The following is a 9,977-nucleotide window of genomic DNA, read 5'->3' on the forward strand; positions in this document are numbered from 1 at the left end:
GGAGTTATAGTCTCCCCCCAACCTGACAGGAACTTTCACACCTTTTTACCTTCTTTGTCTCTAGGGTTATTTAAAGGAAGAGGCCGCTCTTATTTGGGGCTGCTTCATTCTTTGAGATGACAGCCCTGGGACCAACATGGATTCCTTGGTCCCAGTATATCTTTATCTCTATCTGACTGGATAATTTGAGACGAGAGTCCTGTCCAGTCAATTATACTCTCCAATTAATAAACTATTGAAAACTCTCTAATCTCTCTCCTACCTCAGTTTCTCCGGCATTACAAATAGAATGGTGAATCATTGGAATAGATTTAATCTAATGTCTAATAAACCAAAACATCTTAACTGGGAGAGAAAGAACTCACCGTTTGGGAAAACATTTCCTGGGAAAACTGGAACTAATTTGGGGCAAAAAGTAGGAAGAGCATCAGATCTGGAGACAGAAAGACTCATCTTTCTGAGATCAAATCTGGACTCAGACCCCTACTGTTTGACTGTGGTCAAGTAAGTTAATTCTCTTTGTCTCAGTCTCCCCATCTGTAAACAACCAGGAGAATGAAAAGGAAAACCCATTACAAACTCCAAATGAGGTTATGAAAAGTCAGATGTGACTGAAAAAAAATGATTGAAGAACTGGAATAGTTAAGTATCTCACACAGTATATCAAAATAAAGTAAAAATTGATTCAGGATTTAGACATAAAGGGTGATATCAAAAGAAAATTAAAGGATTTGAGTAAGAATATTACCTGTCCAAATCTAGGATTGAGGGAGGAGTTTATACCAAATTAGAGATTGAGAATACAATGGATAATTTTGACTAAAAGCAAAAGATAACTGAAGAAAATCAAACATTAAAAACTAGGACAGGGAGCAGCTAGGTGGCGCAGTGGATAGAGCACTAGCCCTGAAGTCAGGAGGACCTGAGTCTTTAGCATTAACACTTCCTAGCTGTGTGATCCTGGGCAAGGGCAAGTCACTTAACCCCAATTGCCTCAGCAAAAACCAAAAACAAACAAACAAACAAAAAACTAGAACAGGGCAAATGGAAACTAATGACTGTGAGACATTAAGACTCAGTCAGACAAACAAAAAATAATTTAAAAAATGGAAGAAAAAGTGAAATACCTTATTGGCAAAACAGCCAACCTGGAAAATAGATCCAGAAGAGATAATTTTTAAAAATTTGGACCTACCTGAAAACCATGACCAAAAAAAGATCCTGGATAGCATTCTACAAGATTGCCTTAAGGAAAACTGCTGCAATTTTCTAGAAACAAAGGGGGAAATACTCAATGAAAGAATCAATTTCTTTCATTAAGATTCTACAAGGAGGATCCTACAGGGAAAGAGATCCTACAAAGAAAATCCCAAAGAACATTGTTGCAAAACTCCAAAACTACAACTGGAGTGGAAAAATACTGCAAGCTAGCAGACAACAACAATTCAAATATCAAAGAGCAACAGGTAGTATTACTCAGGATTTGTCAGCTTCTACAATAAAAGATTGGAGGGCCTGTAATACCATATATTGGAAGGCAAAGAGCCTGGTGTTAAAACCAAGAATTAACTACCCAGTGAGATTCAGTATCATTTTTCAAGGGAGGAGATGCAGTTTCAATGAAATAAGAGACTTTCAATCATTTCTATTGAAAAAAAATCAGAACTAAACAGAAAATTTAATCTATAAACACATGACTCAAGAGAACCATAAAAAGGCTAACATGGGGAAATTATATATTATTTAAAGGTTAAATCATTTACATCCTTAGATAGGAAAATAATATCTGTAATTCTTGAGAACTGTATCTGTTACTTGGGCAGACAGAGGGGAATTACACATGGACAAAGGGTGTGGTTATGAAAGAATTCTGTTGTGATGATATGAAAGAAAAATATATTAAGGAGTGGAAAAAGATCTGTACTGGGAAGAAAAGGAAAGAGGAAATATAATGGGAAATTAGGTCACATGAAAAGGTACAAAAGAACTGTTACAATCTAGGGAAAGAAGGGAGAAGATGAGCATTGTCTGAAGATTGATCTCATCAGTTTTGGATTTAAGAGGGAATAATTTAATCATTTAGCCAGGTATAAAATTTATCTAATCATATAAAGAAGTAGGAGAAAGAGGAAAAGAAAAGAGAGGGATAGGATAGAAGGGAGGGCAGAAACATTAGGGAAAATGTAAGAAAAGGGGGGGGGAGGTTGATAGAAGATAAGGTGAAGTGGGTTAAAGCACATTACTAAGAGAAGAAGGGAGTGGTAATAGGAGATAAGGTAGTGGATGAGATGGGTTAAAAAAAAAAAAAAAACATACCACTGAGGACAGTGTGTTAAGAGAGAACCAAAATATATATAGGGAAGAAAATAGGATGGAGAGAAATACAGAGCTGGTAATTATAACTGTTAATGTGAATGGGATGAACTCTCCCATAATACAGAATGAAATAGCAGAGTGGATTAAAAAACAAAATCCTACACTATGATGTTTGCAAGAAACACATTTGACACAGAGAGATACATACAGAGTGAAGGTAAAAGGCTGGAATAGAATTTATTATGCTTCAGCTGAAGTAAAAAAAAAAGCAGGGGTAGCAATTCTGATCTCAGTAAAAATAGATCTTATTAAAAGAGATTAGGGATATAAAGTATATCTTGATGAAGGATACTTTAAATAATGAGGAAGTAATGATATTAAATGTCTATGCACCAAGTGGTAGAGCAGGCAAATTAGGTCCTGGAGAAGATTTTAAGTTACTTCATAGAAGAAACAGACAGCAAAACTAGTCTAATGGGGAACTTCAATCTCTCCTCCCTCTCAAAATCAGACAAACCTTTTCACAAAATAAACAAGAAAGACACTAGAGAGGTTAATAGGATCCTAGAAAACCTAGATATGATAAACTTCTGGAAAAAAATGAATAGAGACAGAAAGGAATACATCTTTTTTTCCCTTTCTTGACAGTAGATGGCAACTGCATGAAAACTGACCATGAATTTTTATCTCTTTAATCTCTTTTTCATCTCTTATTGCTAAAGCTAGCAGACTAGAAATAGTTTTAATTTCTCCATCTGAAAATTGTCCGTTCATATCTTTTGACCATTTATCATCCTGGCTTGAATTCTTATAAATTTGAGTCAATTCTCTCTCTCTCTCTCTCTCTCTCTCTCTCTCTCTCTCTCTCTATATATATATATATATATATATATGTTTCTAATATATAAGGCCTTTAATCAGAACCTTTGAATCTAAAAATGTTTTCCCAGTTTATTGCTTCCCTTCTAATCTTGTCTGCATTAGTTTTGTTTGTACAAAAACTTTTTAACTTAATATAATCAAAATTATCTATTTTGTGATCAATAATGATCTCTAGTTCTTCTTTGGTTAAAGGTATCATTTCTAAAATATATAAAAAACTGTGTCCAATTTGTAAGAATGCAAGTCATTTCCCAATTGAGAAATGTTTAAAGTATAAGAACAGAAATTTTTCAGATGATGAAATTAAAGCCATTTATAGTTACATGAAAAATGCTCTAAACCACTATTGATTAGAGAAATGTGAATTCAAAGAACTCTGAGATATTATCGCATACTTCTCAAATTAACTAAGATGACAGGAAAAAGATAATGATATTTGTTGGAGGGGATGTGGGAATACTGGGACATTAATGCTTTATTGGTGGAGTTGTGCAATGATCCATCTGTTCTGGAGAGCAATCTGGAATTATTCCCAAAGGGCTATAAAACTGTGCATATCCTTTAGTCCAGCAGTCCTATTACTGAATCTATTTCCCAAGGCAATCATAAAGGAGGGAAATGGAGCCACATGTGCAAAAATGTTTGTAACAGCTATTTTTGTGGTAGCAAAGAATTGGAAAAGGAGTGGATAACCATTAATTGGGAAATGGCTGAACAAATTGTGATAAATGAAGGTAATGGAAGAATATTGTTCTATAAAAAATGATGAACAAGCTGATTATAGAAAGGCCTGGATAGAGTTACATGAACTGATACTGAGCAAAACTAGCAGAACCAAGAATAAGTTGTACACAATAAGAGCAATAATGTGCCATGATTAACTATGAAAAACTGTTCTTCTCAGTGATCCAAAGCAATCTCAATAGACTTTGTACAGGAAATTCCACCTGCATCCAGAAAAAGAACTAAAGAGTCTGAATGTAAATAAATACATTCTGTGTTCACACCTTTTTTCTTTTTTTATGTCTCCCATTGTTTTTCCCTTTTGCTCTGATTTTTCTCTCCCCACATGAATCATAAAACAATGTGTATTAAAAATAAATAAACTTACTACAATTAAAAAGAATGTACTTTGTTTTTGTAGATCATCACATTCTACTTACAAACTAGATTGTTACTTTTTAAACTTCTTTTTCAATTCATTAAAACTTTTTTTTTTTTTTTTACTGAAGAATAAAACCATAGAGAAATGTCAAAAAAATAAAATAAAATAAAATATGTACTCTAATGCACTATTGGTGGAGTTATGAACTGATCTAATCTTTCTGGAGAATAATATGGAACTCTAGACTAAGAAATATAAAGTCATTTAACCCAGCAATATCATTAGTAAGTCTGTAACCTAAAAAAGATCCAAGAAAAAGCTAAATGAGTCATATGCATAACATACATGTGTATATATATATATGTATATATACGTATGTATGCATGTATTTCTATGTTTGTGTAAGCCTCTTGTTTGTAAAGAATTTGAAATTGAAATTAGGGAATGGATGGATTAGGGAATTAATGATTTTAAAAAGAATTTAGAGACTTAAAAAATGATGGCAATTGTTTCAGAAAAACCTGAGAAAAATTATATGAATTGGTATAATATGAAGTAAGCATACCAAGAATATTTTACACAGTCATTACAATGTTGTGACAATGAATAAATATGAAATTCTTCTTTTTAATAATTTCTTTTCATTTTTCCAAATACTTGCAAATAAAGTTTTCAACATTTACCCTTGAAAAATCTTGTCTTCCTAATTTTTCTCCATCCTTCTCCCTCTCCCTCCTCCCCTAGACAGTAAGGAATTCAATATAGGTTAAACATGTACCATTCTTCTAAACATATTTTTATGTTTATCATGCTGCACAAGAAAAAGGAGATCAAAAAGGGAAAAAATGAAAAAAAAAAAAAAACAAGCAAGCAAACAACAACAACAAGAAAGCTCAAAATACTGTTGAGATTCACATTTAGTCCCCATAGTCATCTCTCTGGATGCACATAAGTCTTTCCATCACAAAACTTTTGGAAATGGCCTGTATAACCTCATTATTAAAAAGAGCTAGAGCTAAGTCCTAAATGTGAAATTCTTTTTTTTTTTTAATAGCTTTTTATTCACAAGTTACATGCATGGATAATTTTACAGCATTGACAATTGCCAAACCTTTTGTTCCAGTTTTTCCCTCCTTCCCCCTACTCCTTCCCCTAGATGGCAGGATGACCAATACATGTTAAATATATTAGAGTATAAATTAAATAAAACATAAGCATACATGTCCAAATCACTATTTTGCTGTACAAAAAGAATTAGACTCTGAAATATTTTATAGTTAGCCTGTGAAGGAAATCAAAAATGCAGACAGGCAAAAATATAGGGATTGGGAATTTGATGTAATGGTTCTTAGTCATCTCCCAGAGTTCTTTCACTCGGTTTAACTGGTTCAGTTCATTACTGCTCCATTAGAACTGATTTGGTTCATCTTATTGTTGAAGATGGCCAGGTCCATTAGAATTGATCATCATATAGTATTGTTGTTGAAGTATATAATGATTTCCTGGTCTTCCTCATTTCACTCAGCATCAGTTCATGTAAGTCTCTCCAGGCCTTTCTGAAATCATCCTGTTGGTCATTTCTTACCAAACAATAAGATTCCATATTATTCATATACTACAATTTATTCAGCCATTCTCCAATTGATGGGCATCCCCTCAGTTTCCAGTTTCTGGCCACTACAAAGAAGACTGTCACAAACATTCGTGCACATACAGGACCTTTTCCCTTCTTTAAAATCTCTTTGGGATATAAGCCCAGTAGTAACGCTGCTGAGTCAAAGGGTATCCACAGTTTGAATAACTTTTTGAGCATAGTCCCAAATTGCTCTCCAGAATGGCTGGATGTGTTCACAATTCCACCAACAATGTATTAGTGTCCCTGTTTTCCCATATCCCCTCCAACATTCTGCATTATATTTCCCTGTCATTCTTGCTAGTCTGACAAGTGTGTAGTGGTATCTCAGAGTTGCCTTAATTTGCATTTCACTGATTAATAATGACTTGGAGCATCTTTTCATATGGCTAGATATAGTTACAATTTCTTCATCTGAGAATTGTCTGTTCATATCCTTTGACCATTTATCAATTGGAGAATGGCTTGATTTTTTTATAAATTAGAGTCAATTCTCTATATATTTTGAAAATGAGGCCTTTATCAGAACCTTTGACTGGGAAAATGTTTTCCCAGTTTATTTTTTCCCTTCTAATCTTGTCTGCATTAGTTTTGTTTGTACAAAACCTTTTCAATTTGATATAATCAAAATTTTCTATTTTGTAATCAGTAATGATCTCTAGTTCGTCTTTGATCATAAATTCCTTCCTCTTCCACAGATGTAGAAGTAAACTATCCTGTTTTACTCATTCTTTATGCTTAGGTCATGAACCCATTTTGACCTTATCTTGGTGTACGGTGTTAAGTGTGGGTCAATGCCTAGTTTCTGCCATACCAGTTTCCAATTTTCCCAGAAATTTTTGTCAAACAGTGAGTTCTTATCCCAAAAGCTAGGGTTTTTGGGTTTGTCAAACACTAGAGTATTAAGGTTATTGACTGTTTTGCCCTTTGAACCTAACCTATTCCACTGATCAACTAATCTATTTCTTAGCCAATACCAAATGGTTTTGGTGACTGCTGCTTTATAATATAATTTTAGATCTGGTACAGCTAGGCCACCTTCATTTGATTTTTTTTTTCATTAATTCCCTTGAAATTCTTGACCTTTTGTTTTTCCATATGAACTTTGTTGTTATTTTTTCTAGGTCATTAAAATAGTTTTTTCAGGAGTCTAATTGGTATAGCGCTAAACAAATAGATTAGTTTAGATAGTATTGTCATCTTTATTATATTTGTGGCCCTATCCAAGAGCATTTAATATTTTTCCAATTGTTTAGATCAGATTTTATTTGTGTGGAAAGTGTTTTGTAGTTTTGCTCATTAAGTTTCTGATTTTCTCTGGGCAGATAGATTCCTAAGTATTTTATACTATTGGTAGTTACTTTCCATGGAATTTCACTTTGTAACTCTGACTGTTGGATTTTGTTAGTGATATATAAGAATGTGGATGACTTATTTCAGTTTATTTTGTATTCTGCAACTTTGCTAAAGGTATGGATTATTTCTAATAGCTTTTTAGTAGAATCTCTGGGGTTCTCTAAGTATACCATCATATCATCAGCAAAGAGTGATAATTTGGTATTTTTTCATTGCCTACTCTAATTCCTTTAATCTCTTTCTCAACTCTTATTGCCAAAGCTAGCATTTCTAATACAATATTGAATAGTAATGGTGATAGTGGGCAACCTTGTTTCATTCCTGATCTTATTGGGAATGGTTGAAGTTTGTCCCCATTATATATGATGCTTACTGATGGTTTGAAATAGATGCTACTGATTATTTTAAGGAAAAGTCAATTTATTCCTATACTCTCAAGTGTTTTTAATAGGAATGGATGTTGGATTTTATCAAATGATTTTTATGGATCTATTGAGATGATCCTATGGTTTTTCTTAATTTGGTTATTAATATGGCCAATTATACTTATAATTTTCCTAATATTGAACCAGCTTTGCATTCCTGGTACAAATCCTATTTGATCATGGTGTATTATCCTGGGGATGATTTTTTGTAGTTTTTTTGCTAATATCTTATTTAAGCTTTTAGCATCAATATTCATTAGGGAGATTGTTCTATAATTTTCTTTCTGTATTTTCAACCTACCTGGTTTAGGTATCAGTACCATGTCTGTGTCATAAAAGGAATTTGGTAGGACTCCTTCACTCCCTATTTTATCGAATAGTTTATATAGCATTGGGGCTAATTGTTCTTTAAATGTTTGATAGAATTCACATGTACATGCATCTGGTCCTGCAGATTTTTTCTTAGGGAGTTGATTAATAGCTTGTTCTATTTCTTTTCTTTTCTTTTCTTTTCTTTTTTGAAATGGGACTATTCAAGAAATTTACTTCCTCCTCTCAATCTGGGAAGCCTATATTTTTGGAGGTCATCCATTTCACTTAGGTTATCAAATTTATTGGCATAAAGTTGGGCAAAGTAACTCCTTATTATCTCTCTAATTTCCTCTTCATTGGTGGAAAGTTCTCCCTTTTCATTTTTAAGACTACTAATTTGATTTTTTTCTCTCCTTTTTCTAATCAGATTTACCAAATGCTTATCTATTTTATTGTTTTTTTTCATAAAACCAACTCTTAGTTTTATTAATTAGTTCAATAGTATTTTTTTTTACTTTCAATATTATTAATTTCTCCTTTTAATTTTAGAATTTCAAATTTAGTAATTGATTGGGGATTTTTGATTTGGTCTTTTTCTAGCTTTTTCAGTTGCAAGCCCAATTCATTGATCTTCTCTTTCTCTATTTTATTCAAGTAAGCCTCTAAGGATATAAAGTTTCCCCTTATTGCTGCTTTGGTTTCATCTCACAAATTTTGGTATGATGTCTCATCGTTGTCACTATCTTGAGTGAAATTATTAATTGTGTCTATAATTTGCTGTTTCACCCAATTCATTCTTTAAGGTGACATTATTTAGTTTCTAATTACTTTTTTGTTTATTTACCCCTAAATTTTTGTTGAATGTAGTTTTTATCATATCATGTTCTGAAAAGAAAGCATTTACTATTTTTGCCTTCCTGCATTTAATTTTGAGGTCTTTATGTCTTAATATGTGGTCAATTTTTGTATAGGTTCCATGAACTGCTGAGAAGAAGGTATATTCCTTTCTGTCTTCATTCGTTTTCTCCAAAGATCTATCATACCTAATTTTTCTAATATTCTATTTATCTCTTTAATTTCTTTCTTATTTGTTTTTTGGTTTGATTTGTCTAATTCTGAGAGTGCAAGGTTGAGATCTCCCACTATTACAGTTTTGGTGTCTATTTCTTCTTGCAACTCTCTTAACTTCTCCTTTAGGAAGTTAGGTGCTATACCACTTGGTGCATATATGTTTAGTATTGATATTGCTTCATTATATATGCTACCCTTTAGCAAAATATAGTTTCCTTCCTTATCTCTTTTAATTAGATCAATTTTTGCTTTTGCTTGATCTGAGATAAGGATGGCTAGCTACCCCTGCTTTTTTGACTTCACCTGAAGCATAATAGATTCTGCTCCAGCCTTTTACCTTTACTCTGTATGTATCTCCCTGCTTTAAATGTGTTTCCTGTGAACAACATATTGTAGGGTTCTGATTTTTGATCCAGTCTGTTCTCTGCCTCCACTTTATGAGAGAGTTCATCCCATTCATATTTATGGTTAAAATGACTAATTTTGTATTTTCTGCCATCCTATTATCCCCAGATTATGCTTTTCTTTTACTTGCCCCACCTAACCCTCTTTCCCAGTTTTAAACTTATGTGCCCCACTTGTATCTGCCACTCACCCTCTTTAGGATCCCTCCCTCCCCTCTTTGAATCACTTTTCCTTTATTGTACCCTTCCCTTATTACTCATTTCCTTTTCCCTTTTCCTCTCCCCCTTCTAAATGTGAAATTCTTAATAACTAAGATCAACACAAACAACTAAAATCAACAAAATTACCCTAGACCGTTTTGAAGGATTCATGATGAAAAATGCCATCTACCTCCAGAGAGAGAATTGATGGACTCTGTGTTCAAAATAGTAGCAAAATAAGTATGTTTCTATTTTATTTTTTCTTTTTTTTC

Source organism: Sarcophilus harrisii, chromosome 3 (assembly GCF_902635505.1).
Source record: "Sarcophilus harrisii chromosome 3, mSarHar1.11, whole genome shotgun sequence".
In the NCBI taxonomy this organism is placed as follows: Eukaryota; Metazoa; Chordata; class Mammalia; order Dasyuromorphia; family Dasyuridae; genus Sarcophilus; species Sarcophilus harrisii.